Here is a 16,583-nt window from a genome sequence, read left to right as displayed (position 1 = left end):
TAAACCACAAACATACTTTCCTTTAGTACATACACTACTCTAGTACAAACAAGTAGATACTAACATCATTTTGCATCTAATGCATTCAAGTAGCTGTAATAAAAATAATCTTTGACAACTCAAAACATTAAAGAAAATGCAAAATTAAAAACGCTTAATCTAGGTACAAGGTGACTACACCGAATCATACGTTGCAAAACAAACTTTTATAAAGGCATATGAAAAATTTTAAATTTAATGCTTATTTCATTCTCAACATGTACAGCGAACAAACAATCATACAGATAATTTTTACCGCTCCCAGACAGACAGTTAAGAAATTTTGCCAGCTGAATGAATGAATAACTTTAAAGACACTCAGCCAAATCCCATGGATATATATGCCATCATCAAACTCATTCTTGTCTAATTAGAAATGAAATTGTATGAAAAATTTAAAGTTTATAGATATGTAATCTTTCTCAAGATATAGCTTAGACAAATTCCATAGAAGGAAATGTCAATCCTCAAACATGATGTTGCCTGTGATGAAAAGTAGATACATGCAAAATTTCAATATATTTATTTATTTATAATGAAAGCTACGAAAAATATACAAAAACATAAAGTTTATAGCCTAATTTATTCTTGAGATATTACCACTTTGCTAATGGTCAGACAAATCCCATGGAAAGACATGCTCCACCATCAAACTCTACCTTATCTATAAACAAATAACTGATAAAACCGAGAGCATAGAAGGATCCAGCTAATGTACTGAGTCATTCCAACTAATCGAACAAAGTAACCTTATTATGTCAAATGTCTATAGTCAGTTTATTTAAAAATGTATTTATTCTTTGATTTTTTTCAATCTCATCATGAATACCCATAGGACCAATGTACGTTAACGCTCAGCTAAATACATGAAATAATATGTATCATAATCAAACTCAGATGTTGCCTCTATATAGAAACAAAGCTCGAGCAATATGTTAAGCCGATATATGTCAGTTTGTTCTTGAGATAATCTGCGGGCAGGTAGACAGATTGAAATTACATTTGTCCAGCACCTTGAGTGATAGGCCTCACTAACGCTTAGCTAATTAAAACTATCATATTAGAATAAAGTTATTATTATTAAGCTATTACTTAAAAGTTTTAACACAACTTTATTAACTTTCACTGTCTTATATTAATTTCAGTATTCATATACTAAACTTACATTAACATAATTATGTAATTTTTTTAATTTAATATTTTTTGATGGTCTTGTGAGGTTTTTCACACTTTGTAAGCTACAGTGTATCCTTTTCAGGAGGCCTTATAGTCTAATATTGGAAGAGACTATGACAGGATAATACTAGTATTTAAACATTTCTTGAATGATTTTTTAAAATGTATCTATCCATGGAAGAGTTTTTGAAAAATGCACTTTGCAATGTAATCATGTTAATATTAGTTGATTAACATAGAATATGATTTTAAAATATCAGAACAATAAAAGTGAATTTTAATAGGTATAGCAATTTTTATTTTATTTCACAATTCAGAAATTTAACTAGTAATATGTTTAGTGATCTTTTGGAGCTCTTATTTATTATGATTAAGGTAACAGAAGATTTACTTGACTACGAGTTAATGAACACAAACAATTGTTAATACGACTCTGGAAGTAGACAATAGTAGCATACTTTCACTGTGACAGTAAACAATAGCTGAGCTAGTGAAAATGTTTTTCAAATGAAAGAGCAATGAAGTGTTTCAATAAATGCGCAACAGCAGAAGCCAGACTGCTCCCGGCGATGAGAAACCACTCATCTAAGATTAAAACTCTCAACAATTGCAAATTAAAATGCGCAAAGCGTGTTGGTTGAGCACAAAACATCTCGTGGAGCCCTGCCCAGCCTCCAAGCTGGCCACTTCATTACACAGGTCTACTTCTCCTTACCTATCTGTGTATGTACTGGTATCAGCAAGACATTAAACAAGAAAGTGTTTTAACACCTATATCCAATTAACTTACTTAAGAGTGAATAATTAATCTAATTTTTGTGTTTATCATTTCAGATTTATGTGAAATACAAATGACTAAAAATAACAGAAAAAATCTTATTGAAATTGATGCAATCCACAACCAAACTGTGTTTTAATTTACACTGTAAGCAGAACTTTATAACAATATAGAACATGAAATCATATGGTCAAAATTATTAACAAATTAAAAATAACTACTTGATTGCTGCCATAAATATTGTTTACATCATGTCATAATTAATAGTTAGTGTTTGAATAAAACTTTATATAATTAAAAATGACATAAGACTTTCCAAAATAAGTAAATAGACTTAGAATAAAAGCACATACAAAATCTCAATCACATTAAAATGTAGTTCACAAAAGCTAATATTGTCCACTTCCAGAGATAACTCATCCAATGCTCAGACTACTCTCTGTGGAGAGGAAGGCTCTAGTAGTAAATATTTGAATGGTAACAAAGTTACTGCTGCCGTCGGACCTCAGAACTAACTAAAATATTCCCCCGAACAGTACTTGTCTGTATGAATTATCTATCTCCTGTAAAACTAATACCATCAAAGGTTATAGTCTACTACATTATATATATTATATATATATATATATATATATATATATATATATATATATAAATAAATGAATGTTTGTGTGTTTGTCGTTTATGGAATCGTAAACTATTTAACCGACCATTATAAAAATTTGTATGTATTTTTCCACAGAGAAGGTTTATATACTATGCCCATTGATGTAATTCGCCACCAGGCAGTGCTGCAAAAGATGCAAGTTTTCAAAGCGCCTGCACACTAAAAACTGCAATTACGAGTCAGTTATGTATATTAAATAACCGAACACTATATTGAAGTTATGATGTATATTTGTCTTGAAGATAAATTTCTGATTGAACTTAGAGTGTTAGACCACTTTATAATAAATTACATGTAAGTGTATGATGGCTATAAACATACTCGTACACAGATTTTCTTGATCGTGGCAACAAGGCAAACTTAACATCGGCACTGGAAATATAATTCACTTGAACCAGAAGTGCACATACACGGGCAAAGCTTACGAAAAGCGTGCGAAGCCGCGGGATACAGCTAGTATCAAAATAAAATAATAGCCACTATTGAGATCACTGCAACATCAGGCAAATTTTAACTACATATGTGGATTATATAAATACTGTGTTACTGTGTTTACTAAGAATTCACGAATATAGACAGGTACATACAGGTGGTATGTATGCTGGTGTACTTTGGAGGAAAATTAAGCACTCTACATGACATTGACACACTAATAATTTAGACCAATGATAACTTATGTAGGTTGCAACATTATTAGTTATGACTCAAGTAATCATAAAATATTAAAGTGTGTAATGCATATTTAGACATTAAAAAATAATAATAATAAAACCTTTGGCGAAGGTTGATAAGAAACACAATCTCTCTTTTATCAAAGGCAGGGATAAATCAAAGTAAAGTTACGACTGGAGGCACAGTTCGATAATATGAGCCATAATCACATGTCCGACTCACAAGAATAAACGTGTTCGAACACAATTATGGAATTGTCCAATAAATCATAACAGTAGACGAGATTCATCATATTTCACAACCAGCCAGTTGGGTCCACTGTCTACTATTGAAGATTCCATAACATGGAAGTGACAAAGGTTAACGTGTTCGAACATTGTTAAGTGAATGTCCAACAGATCATAACAGAAGACGATAAATTATTGTAATATGCTGGATGCCTGGAAGTTGTCATTTTGGAAGAGAAGAAAAGAAGAGGCAATCGACAACAAGAAATGTAAATTTTTTGTATGAGAACACGAGGTGGCCCCATGTTGCTTACGTTTTAAGGCCTATGAATATATGGGTAATTTTATATCAAGTTCACTAATAGCTGGGTATAAGACGTATTTGAACTTTATAATAATTGGTTTACCAAACAATACACATCAAGAATAATTAAAATTCCCAAATTTTAGTTTTAGTTATTAAAAGTGGTGGAAATGTTACGGTTTTTACCTTTTTTTAGTAATTTTAAATGAGAATATTTCCAATACTAATAATAGTAGACCTAGAAAGTTCAAACTTACCTATGTCCATTTAGCCTAGCTTTTATGACATCAGAAATGAATTTATTTTCCTCAATCAATAATGATTTTTTTATCTCTTCAAAAGCTCCCTTTAAATGTTTTTTGGTTACCAATTTTGGTTATTTGGTGGGTCCACTAGATACACAGCTGTGCTGATTGCAAGTGCAAAGTGTATGTTAAACAAGTTGTAATATTTATTAATAATGATACTAAAAACCAATTTGTGACATATTTAGTTTTTTTACAAGAAAATTAGTTATGTGTTACACTTAAGGGGAGGCCGGTACCCCAGAAAAATATTTTTTTCACATTTTTTTTTAATTTTTTTAAAATGTTAAGCGGCTTTTTCTGCACACAATGATATATAATACATGTATATTTGAAAATTGTAAACCTACAGAAAAAAAGTTTTAAAATATGCTTACATCATGTTTTCAGGAAGAAATTTGTGACAGCGCTTGCGTTTATTCACACATGTACTATTATACATATGACCTTTTATTTTTGTGTGCTATAATTTGCTTTTGTTGTGTTGGCAGGCCTGAAACTAACTTCTATTTCATCTCAGCTTTGAGTTCTGCTTCTGACTTTATACTGTTTGTTTATTGTTTTGCTTAGTGGTTTTTGGTGCTTTTGTGAAGTGATATAGTGAGTGTTAGTTTAGTAATTTATATTTATTATTGCTAACAAGATTGTTTATGTATAAATATGCCTCGTGTTAAAAGTAGTTATGCTAAACCCCGTAAAGGAGTTGGTGGTAGGAAAAAGAAAACCAGCCAGTCCTAACCCTAATGAGATGTCAAAAGATGAGTCTACCCCTAGGCCTGAAATGTCAACACAATCTCAGTCAAGCTCTTCAAAGAAAATAAACATAGATAAGTATGAGATGTTTAATTGTGATGAAAAACTATGACAATGAAATTATTAACATGCAAATTTTATCAGATCAACTTTTTAGTTCATCACTTTGTAAAAATTGCAAGAAAAGTGGTTTACAAGTGCGTGCTGCTCAACATTTTGGCCTGGCTTTTGAGATGGAGATTTATTGTTGCCATTGTAAATATGTACATAAATTTAATAGTTCTAGGAATATTAATTTAGAAAAAAAGACTCTATTTGATGTAAATATTAGACTAGTGTATGGACTGAGGTCTATCGGGAAAGGTATGGCTGCAGGCAAAATGTTATGTGGCGTAATGAATCTTCCGCAACCTCCAACAAAACCGTTTCGATATAATAAATTTTTAAAAGACAAGGCTAAACAGGTAATGGATGAATCCCTGAAAACTGCTGTGGATGAGGCTGTTGAGGAAAATAAAACCTTAGGTAAGAACGAACGCGACTTAAAAGTAGGTATTGATGGCACTTGGCAACGGCGTGGCTTTAGCTCTCTAAACGGAATTGTTACTTGTACAAGTGTTGACACAGGAAAAGTTATGGACATAGAAGTGTTATCTAAATTTTGTAATTGTTTGGACAAACAACAACATGAGGCTATTTGTTCGGCAAATTATCAAGGCTCGAGCGGAGGTATGGAGTCAGCTGGAGCCTTAGCTATTTTTTTCACCGATCAGTAAATAAGTATAATGTTAGGTACTTAGAGTATTTAGGTGATGGAGATACAAATAGTTTCAAAACTATTGCAGACAGTAAACCTTATGGTGAAGTGGAAATACAGAAACTGGAGTGTATAGGCCATATTCAAAAGAGAATGGGGTCTAGGCTAAGGAAACTAAAAAAGAGACTCAAAAGGCGTAACACTTTCTGATGGCGGCAAACTAGGTGGAAAGAATAGACTAACAGATGGCATAATTGATCAATTGCAAACCTATTATGGAAATGCTATTAGGAAAAAATACTGATAACCTACAGAACATGAAGGCAGCGGTTTGGGCCATATATTTTCATAAACTTTTCGACGGACGACAATCCTCAGCATGGCCTTTGCCCGTCAGGAGAAAATACATGGTGTAAATACAACAAGGCAAAGCACACTAAAGAGCCATATTCTCATAAGAACAGCATTCCTTCAGCTATAATGTTAGCCTTGAAACCAATCTTTCAGGCTTTAGCAAATCCTGACCTTCTTCGAAAATGTTTACACGGTAAGACGCAGAATGTCAATGAAAGCATCAATAATGTCATCTGGTCTAGAGTGCCAAAAAAAGATTTTGTGACATTGAACACACTTGAGTTTGGTGCTTATGATGCTATTTCTACTTTTAATGATTGGCAACATAGCAAAATGCAAAATGCTTAGAGCAGTAGGCATTGAACCTTGCAAGAGGACAATTGACGCAATGAAAAGTTTTGACTACGAGCGAGTGCGACGAGCAAATTGTGCGATAAGTGACTTTCAAAGACAAGCAAGGAGACAAACCAGGAATTTAAAAAGAAGGATTGAGGAGGATTTTGAAGAGGAGCCTGCATATGATCCAGGAATGCCTAATGCTACGGTAAATAAATTGCATGTTTTTTTCTATAATTTTGTTATTGTTTACTCTATTTGTGGCTGGGTATAAGTTTCTATTTCATAATTTTCCTCTGTTATTTCTCTTATAAATGTATTCTAAACTCAAAAATGTTTGAAATAATATAGCCTAATTAATTTTTTTTTGTATTATCTTTCACTCCGTTATGACTATAGGCCTAACCCCGCATCGCGTTACTTTTGATATACAAATTTTTCCAATATAGATAATTCTAAATATTAAAAAGCATATATAGCCTATTCTATTAATATAAAGATCACATTTAATTATAAAAACCAATTACATATCATATATAGGTAAAAATATTATATAACATAGCTAAATAGGTCATTATATTCGTTTTTTGCGATTTCCCGCAAATTTACTTTTTTACAGTTTTTTTTGCACACAAAGGTACACGTTTCTCAGAAAACTACTTGGACAATCAACTTGAAACTTTTACACACATTTATATAGGTATTTTTGGCACCTACTGAGTTTTTTTGAGATGCCTCCTATTATAATTAGGTACCTAAAAAAATATTCTAAATTCCAAGTTTGATATTTCAATATGGGTTTGAAAAAAAAATCATAAAAAATTTATTTTTTAAGATACAAGCACCAAAAAAACTCAGTAGTTGCTTAAATACCTATATATGTTGTATAAAAAAATTTAGGTTGATTGGTCCATTAGTTTCTGAGATAATGGTACCTATGTTAACATTACAAAGATAGGGGTACCGCCTCCCCTTAAGTTATTAACAAATTGTTAATAAGAAAATACAAATTATTTTTCTAACTTGCTACTTTTGGACATAAACATAACTGTAATAAGAAACAAGACCCACACATTTTTTTTTAAATACATATTTTAACTAGCTATCCAAATTACGCATTAAGTCGACATCAAAGTATGTATAAAATTATTATTTTTAATTTTTAAACGCCAATTTAGAGCGTCAAAAGGGCAAAAAAATTTGATTTAACAATTTTTAAAATACATATTTACTCACTACACTAAGCCTTGGATTAAGATATATTTTTATGAATAGTGTGTAATTAAAAACAAAAGCATAGTTTATTCACGTATGTATCTTTGAAGTGTCACAACAAAGAGTCTACAATCATACAACAAGGTGTTTGTCTGTTTTAAACGTCTACTATATTTTTGTGTCACTGCTATAATACTACAGTAACGAAGTATTTTATTAATATATTCTGAACCATTTACTCCATATTTATAAATTATAAAATCTATTTATGAGACTAAACCTAATGTCCATTATGCAGCAATCGGCCTAATTCTAATTCACCATCCAAGGAGTTGGATTTGTCCAACGTTTCAGAACAATAATCGCATAAGACAATAAAACCAGCCATTACATCAATATATTATTCGTCTGTATTGTTGGTAAGACTGACGGCGCGGTGCGGCGGCTGGCGGATGTTGTCGGCTGTTTTATGTGGGTCAGACTGGCGGAGTGGCGGTGGCGGGTAGCGGGGCGTCACAACAGAGGCTCGGCCGAGCACAAATCAAAGGTGTTCCGCGCGGATCGATAAATGGGCAGAGTTGCAATGTCTGCCGACAGAATGCGCTAGACACCTGACTAGACGCTGCCCGTGGTGGCTGCCCTGCCCTGCCCTAGCCTCCGCGGCTCCCTGCTCTACTCGGTGCTCGATACCCGCCTGCACGCGTGTCTGAATTATAACATTTTACTTATTCTGTACTTCACGCGTATTACAAACATTTCGGTCTAGTCCTACGACTACACAGTAATATTTAAAATTAATAGTATAACCCATCACCATCAAAGAAATTACAACCCGTTATTAAATATTCTTTGTGGCACAAAAGGCAAGTAAGTCAATGATGCCAATTCCATCTGATGTCAGTTAGCTGCCACAAGGGCACTTCGTTTTACGAGCTCTCTCGTTATTTTAAATTCTTAATACTGAAAACATAAAAAACCTTATCATGGGGTTCTAAAACTCTAAACATAGCGTAACTAATATGTAGTATAATCTTACATGCAGTGTAAATTCTTTGAACGTAGTCCATATTCTGTATGTCCTTAGTGGCAACTTAAAGAATATACAGTATATTCTCTGTTCTGATCCTGACGGGTATTTCATCTTTGATCTTTTTCTATGTGCTTTCCTACCCCTATCTATCAGATCTGTCAGTTTTCAAAAGAAAAATGTTTCTTGCAATTTCTACACTGTTGTGGCCTTTTTTAGGGAATGAGTATTACGTACCGACTTTGGATTAAAAAAAACTAACACCCTGGGGAATCTCATTTTGCAATGCCAATTACGTCTCTACCACGGAATGAGCTCGGTCTTCTTTGGCACAATACGCCCACAAAAGTTTGATGTAGGACAGACACGTTGCGAACAGGATCAGGAAGCTCGGTGCCCTAAAGCTCTTGGAAAGCTGGAACGAATACCATACATAGAGAGTATACCTGGGGTAGACGGTCGGGCGGATCCTGCACCTGTTCACGTGTGACAACGTAATCAATCTACCACATCTACAAATATCAAACTAAAGACGAAAGGTTATTCGTACATTGACAATAAGAACACTCTGAATGTTAATATATTCGTGACACTTTCAGAACTTTAGGAACGCAACAGTTTTAAAACCACGTTTAAGTTAAAAATCGTTGCAATCAAATCGACTCTGTTCTGTTGCAATAAATTAGCAATCATTTTAGTAGACATATTGAATTATAAGGATTTGATTTTATCGTGCACTTTTTTAAAATAGTTGTAAGGTCATTGTCTCAAAATATTAGCAAAATTTAAAACCTTGCATTTAAATACAAATATTGTCGTAATTGACCTTCGGTATTGCTCAACTAAAGACAATAACTAAAACATAATAATTCCTTTACAAAGCCTTGAACGACCTTCTTGAAACCTCCATGTTTAGTCTATGTTCAGTGGCGGATTTAAATTTCTTGGAAACATAGGCACAACAAATTTGCACCTCTATACATAACAAACTGTTTATGAGCTTGTGAAAATCATTCTATCAAAAGGTGACAAAACTAATACTATTCATATAATGCATCCGAAAGACATTTTTATTGCTTATGAGAAAATACATTAATATTTTAATAATCAATCAATGAAGAAATCAAAGTTATCCGTCAATAGTAAAGTAATTAATCAAAAGTTGACACGTGAACTTTTCTTGCTTTCTTTGACGGAAATGTCCTTATAACGTCATAAAATGTTATAGCAGAGACCATTTCTGCATTTACATTGAAGTAAGTCAGCTCTGACAATCTGGCATATGTGGTCAAATTACGGGGGTAGTTTATAACTCTTTTAAATACTGGATATCCTTTTATTAGAGGCATTTTTTATACCATGAATGAAAAAGATCTTAAAGCTACATTAATGTTGGTTGTCAGTTGTTGTTGCCTAATGATTTTCAAGAATACACTAGGCCAATGATGCTCTTTTACGTTTGATTAAGTGGCTCTAGAAATGCTTAAAATAAACAAGTTTTCCAATATATGAGGCAGGAATCAGTGGAATACTTTTGTATCAAAACGGAACTTTCGTATCTATCTCCCGAAATTCTTTATTTTTCAAGGTAAACAGTTTGTACTTATACAAATACTTATTTGTACTTAACACCAAAGACTCCATTTCTTTCGAATTAATTTTTGTGTCTTTTGTCTAGATCAATAAATGTCGATTGTGACATAATGTATTAACAATCATGTTCTGTCTCCCGCCGAGTCTGGTGATATCATTATCATAACCTGATTCGTCATGACACTTTTTCTTTTCATTTTTTACAGTCCAGATGATACGCGGCAGCCTAACTTTTGCCAGCTGCATGCCCTTCGCCAAATAATGATCAAACTTTTTTCTTAAGCCTTGTAAATATTATCTTAGAGAGATCCGTATATACTGCAAATAACTCCAAAGTCAGTGTTATGCACAAAACGATTTGCACAGTTTTGCTTGGTGAGTTAAAGCATCATGAAAAATCACAAGAAGTAAAGCTTTCTATTCTTCCAAATAATTTGCTCAGACCTTTTGCTATGGACCTGGACCCTGGCTTTTCCTGTGGGTTTCAAAGATTTCTGTAAGGGCTTTACAAACTCCCAGTAATGAAATAGTAAAGCTCAGCTTTATGCCTGCCATTTGGCAACCCATCCTTTTATATTGTCTCTTAGGCATTTTTACTTGATGCTACTGTCTTTAATCATAGTCTCGATCACCGACCATCTGTGGTTGATGCGCTACAATAAACATACAACTTGTGAATAAACAAACATTTTTGTTGCTTAAAGACAGCAGTTAGCTGTGTGTGTTTCCATCTGATGCAAGAAGTGTGCCGAACACGGAAGATAATATAATAAAGAGTTATGAGTTACGATTAGCTCTAGCAACTCCGAATACGCCCCTGACATATTTGTGGCATTGTCATAGGACTGGGCTCCTCACCTTGTACCAATAGTCAACTACGTAAATGCTGTTGGTGAAGAGCAGAATCGATTTTGCCAAATACTTTGTTTCTAATAACGTAAGACTGTGTGTTAATCCTCAGAACTTCTCATGTTGTGAAAGTCTATAATAATAAATATTTTTCAAATCGCTATAACCTTGAATAACAAATGCATTTTCAGAAATACCAGAATAGTACAGTTTACACGGGACACAATAAAAACAGCCTTTAGTGTAACTACTCTCTTTTTGTAGTTGTCCATTTCGTAAACAAGTAAATACCATAAGCATACCTGGTATTATCTGGAAAATAAGCTTAGATTGGGGTAAGCCATAGACCAATATTTTTGACTAGTGTTGCGGTGGCAGATTATTTATAACATTATCTTTTAGATGGTTGGTTAAATGTCCCAAAAATGTGGATCCAATAAATTAAAATCAGAGGTTTTATCTTCTACTTCTAGTAAAATCATGAAAGTATTGAGTATGTTATCCAGTAAGGGCAGTAACACTATAACTAACTAAGGCCTACTATTTAAAATCATATTTTCAGAATTATTATCAGTACCAGTACTTTGAACAACTGTTTCCATCGTCTAATACAGTAATTTGTACAGATTTCAATAAATCACCGCCTTTAGCTGTTTTTAAAACTTATGTATGTAAGCTCCACCGGTAGTGTGTAAACATTTACTCATCTTTGATTATTCTCCTGTAGTTATACTGCAAGTGGTTGATAATCGTTCACAGTCACAATAATGTCACTACGCCAGTGAAACACTCACCAGTAACTAAAATAACATTAACAAAGCTTGTGTAAGTACATTTTCAACTGACTTTTTAAACCATTGCGGCTCGACTCATTATAAGTTTACAATAACCTGAACTCAAAATAATCAAGTTTTTGACGTGAACGCATTGACTGGTTCAGCGAAGGGTGGAGGGAGGGATGAGTGATACCGCGCAGACGCCGGCCACAGCACAATCACTACACACAGAACTGGTTACCAAGCATTGACATCCGCATGGTCCTTGAGATCGAAAATCACTGTAAAAACTAACAAGCAAGCCCCATAAGTCATAGTTAACTGCCGCCTTAACCTCATTAACTGACGTGAATGTACAGTTAATAAAAAATGCTTGCAGATAAATGTTACTGATAACAGCAAAAAAGTTGCGGCCCGTAGGATTATTTCTAAATCCGCCACAGTTTCTTCTTATTGATTAAGAATTGACTCATCTATACCATGTGGAAAGTTTAGTGTTGAGTCTCAGTGTACGTCTGAATCTATTAAAGATACGGCAATATTATTGTGTTTAATCTATGTTAATCTAACTACTCAAAGGTCGTAAGAACAATATCTTGAAACCTGAAGAAATATTCAAAGTCATGTTAGAACATTGTTGTAAATTACTTAAAACGTTGTTCTTGTTTTTGATTATTGACTGTCAGTTGACATGGGTCAATCTGACTTTTATACAGAAATATCTATCAAAAGACGGATTATTAATTGAAAAGGTTGCACAGCACTGACGATTCTAACGATTGGTATTATACACCTAACGCTCCGAAATTCGATTTAATCTTTGAAACATAAACAAAACAAATCGTCATCAGTATAATGTAAAGTTGCTTCTTTCTAAAAACGTAAACTTGGTTTCGCTGCAATCAATTATACATTATATTGTAAACATATTCAATGATAATCATTATATGTTACAAGAATACAACAACGCTAGAATAAAACACTTAGTTTTGCTCTACAATGTCTAACAACTGAAATATAACCATTTCCTTGCCAAACTTGGAACATCTGCCATATTGAACATAGTGGCAGTTAGAATTTCCCTGCGTGGTTTACTAAATTGTTGTAAATTGTTATCTGTATACTCCACAGATTATGAACGTGGCACAAAAAATAATTTAACACATAAATATTTAATAGTCATAGTTTAAATCGAGGAAATAATTCCCATTTTTCAAATGTCAAAATCTGCTAACTAGAAAAAAATATTAAATAATTACCTATCAAATACATTTCAAAATATACTAAGGCGTTGAAATTTATTTATGTATATAGATGCACGTAGTTGTTTTTAATGTACATAATAGGTTTACCATGTTGATTTTAAATTGAAAACTTCGAACTAAAAAATGTACATTACCGGTTTTTTTGTCGGAAGTCCTGTACAATCTTAAACTGCCTTTTTCTTTCACACATTTTTATTTTTGTTCCGTTATAAACAATGCAAGAATTTGATTTTGATCAATGGAATTAAGTTATTGTATTACTGGTAAATACATCACCGAATTACTGGATGAACGTTAGGGAATGAAACATTTCACTCGAGGAGATGACAAATTATTCTACGGTCTTTATATCTGCCTGCACGATATCTCGATAATGAATTATACAATTAACAATTTCAACGAAGCTTAAGTTCTATTTTGACAACATTGTTACAAGCGGTGAGGGTTACATTCAGATGAACTGATTGGGAGTATTCGATATTTTATAAGAATCCTATCACAGCTCGTATTAGATGTTATGGACACTTTACCTAGGCATATAAATCAGATTAAATTACATGTCCAATAAAAGTATATTACTGTGAGTCAAGGGAAGAGTAAAATAAAAACTTCCAGAATCACGTGGGATGCCATTGGGGAGGTTTTATCAGTATTTTTTTATATTTTCAATGATTAATGTTTACAACACGAACGCAGGCAAGTATATATGTGCCTTCGATGTATTGTGTGTTCTATCTATCATACACGTGGTGTGTGTGTGTGTGTGTGTGTGTGTGTGTGTGTGTGGTGTGTGTGTGTGTGTGTGCGCGCGCGCGCGCGCGTGCGTGCGTGCGTGCGTGCGTGTTCAAGATGATGGTCATTAGAGATTTGGAAAATGAATGGTTATATATAAATTAGTATGAATTACATAGCAAAACAAAAAGGTCTTTCAGAACGGGATCAGGCTGAAGACGTGATGTTTGTAAGTACTGTATGTGCATTTATTTTAAAGTTTATCCCATTAACTTGTGTATAGTCGTTATCTTGGCTTTTGTACTTTGCAGATGACTGTTAACAAACGAGAGCTCGCTTTAGAGTTTACTCCAAAGTACTGTATTGTGAATATTTATGATATTTGAACTTTACGTATCTTCAAACTACGTGTTTATAGGCATCCAACAACGTGGTTTGATTGTTATCTCTTATTGACATGGAATCAGGGGTTTGTTTGTTCGGTCGTTATATTTGTTTAATAAAATAAAAATACCGAGGACAGTCAAGTTGGATTCCAGTATATTTTACATCACGTGGAGACACACGCGCGCGCGTGTGTATCATCTGTATTGTCGGATGAATACACTTTAAATATTTGTTTAGGGATTTACAATTAGACTACAGAAGGATAGGAGTCGGGACCAACTTCACGGGAGACCATAGTTTCATTATCTGAAACCACTATTTTTACTTTATTTTCAATACAACATGTTCACATGTGTATTGATTGAAGTCCATAGGGCTGCAGAGGCAGAGCCAGATAAGGCAAGTATCCAGGACCCCCGGGGCTCACCGCGGGGCACAAAGCTGCAGTGTACGAGTATATCTAGATAACTAAACACTGTGTGTTGATGACATCTCCATAAAACTGTGATTGGAACATCAGTATACAACAAATACATGTTTAACAAGTAAATTTTAACTCGGTATTGTATAATGTGTTCCGACCATATAAGTAAAATTACTTCGGAATCTTTAATAAACATATTAGTATTAAGAAATTAGTCTATAGGAAATTTAAATTACTATAAAAATAACGCATAGGTGACGGTAAAAGGGGTTTTATAAATATTATCTTATTCAATGTGAATATGTACCTCTGGGTCATTAACTAATGCCGGTTAGTTAACATCGAGCTCGCTTTATAAACCAAACCTAATAAATGTGTGTATGGTATGATCATGTGCACGCACAAAAATATTTCGTTTAATAATTTATTTCAATACATTCCTTGTAAATAAATGGTAACCTATATTTATACTAAAATATTCTTGGCAATTGATATAAACTGCGTATGACACCGGAACTTCACTTTCAATCTGGAACTATGAATTCTCTTCTTATAGCTAGAGATAGAATGGGAGGGCAGTAGGCAGTACAGGGATGGGGGAGGTTAGAACAATAAGTAATTGCCCCGGTAAGACAAACAGTGCATTTTTCTTTCTCCTTCAATCCATTCCTCTCCCCTCTTGGCAGATGTTTCATGGCAAGTCGTAACAAGTTTGATATCAACTGTTCAATTAAGTGGTCAGTTCAGAAGACTTTCTCGGTGCCATCATTGGTCTCATAATTTGCGAATCAGAAAATTATTGTTTACTCCTCAAAATTGTGTACACACAATTTATTACTTAAACAAACATTTGTATAAACGGCGTAGTTCCCTGTTGATTTTATTAAATTATATATTATACTCTGAGCTTACCTATAGATTAAACAATCAAACACTCATATATTACTTAGCAAACAAAAGTATTAAATAAATCATTTCCTTACAAATAAAATATCCGCAATCTGTCACTTAAAATGCAGGTTAATAGCGCACATATATTACCACTAATTTTATTATCCATTGTATTAGTGTAAAGTAAAAAATTACTGTCGATAAATTACAAAACATTTTTTTCCTATACAGAACAGAATTTGTATAGTAAAAGTCAAACTGTAGCAAATATTAAATACATACATTATATCAATCTTGGCTTAGCTGCGATCAATTTAGACATCATAATTTTAACGTATTCACTCACAATCATTCTATGCTACAAGAATTTTAAAACACTTAGTTTTGGTCTACTATGCCAATTTATATGTCAATTTACGTGTGATGGTGGTATTGACTTCTGGGGGTTATGAACGGAGAAAATCCAATAAATCATCCGAAATTTCGTTATGAGGGCGATTGTATTAGATAAGACTTACATGGCATCTACTTAAAGTTAAGTAAATACACACATCGTTAAACACGATCTGAGCATTCTAAAACTATGTTTCGTTCGGCTACATAATGCATAACTGAGATATGAACTTAATTTTTCAAATTTTTAAAAGTTGTGAAATATTTGAGATATACAGTTTGCACAGATTCAGATAGCCACCGTCTTTAAACTTTATTGGTTTTATTGGTTGATACTAGTTAAATAACTCGTCCAAGCAATTTACGTTTGAATCTATTAAAACATTATAGCAATTACAGTGTTTACCACTATTTCCGCAATGTTACTGTATATTATTCAAACCGTACTGCATTAATTCACCAATTCTCCAATATACATACAAAATAAAACTGTTTTAATATACGTAATTATTAGCAACTTTTATTAATCTTAAAAATTTTCCATATCTCGATTTCACGATTGGGAGCCGTTTTAAAAGTTGGAACAGAAATCTTTATATCCCAGTTTTATCCACTGTTGATAAATCAAATAGTATTTTAGATTTATCATTCACTAAGTTTGTT

At 33.1% G+C, this 16,583-nt stretch overlaps 1 protein-coding gene across 1 annotated transcript in view; it reads right to left on the bottom strand.

The window, feature by feature from the left end:
* The window catches only part of LOC124357385 (serine/threonine-protein kinase minibrain), a 226,230-nt gene that overhangs the window by 37,644 nt on the left and 172,003 nt on the right, over positions 1–16,583 (bottom strand). The window lies entirely within an intron of this gene.

The sequence above is a fragment of the Homalodisca vitripennis genome, chromosome 3 (genome assembly GCF_021130785.1).
Source record: "Homalodisca vitripennis isolate AUS2020 chromosome 3, UT_GWSS_2.1, whole genome shotgun sequence".
In the NCBI taxonomy this organism is placed as follows: domain Eukaryota; kingdom Metazoa; phylum Arthropoda; class Insecta; order Hemiptera; family Cicadellidae; genus Homalodisca; species Homalodisca vitripennis.
Note: the sequence above shows the minus strand (reverse complement) of the source record. Positions and strands in the feature narration are given on the sequence as shown.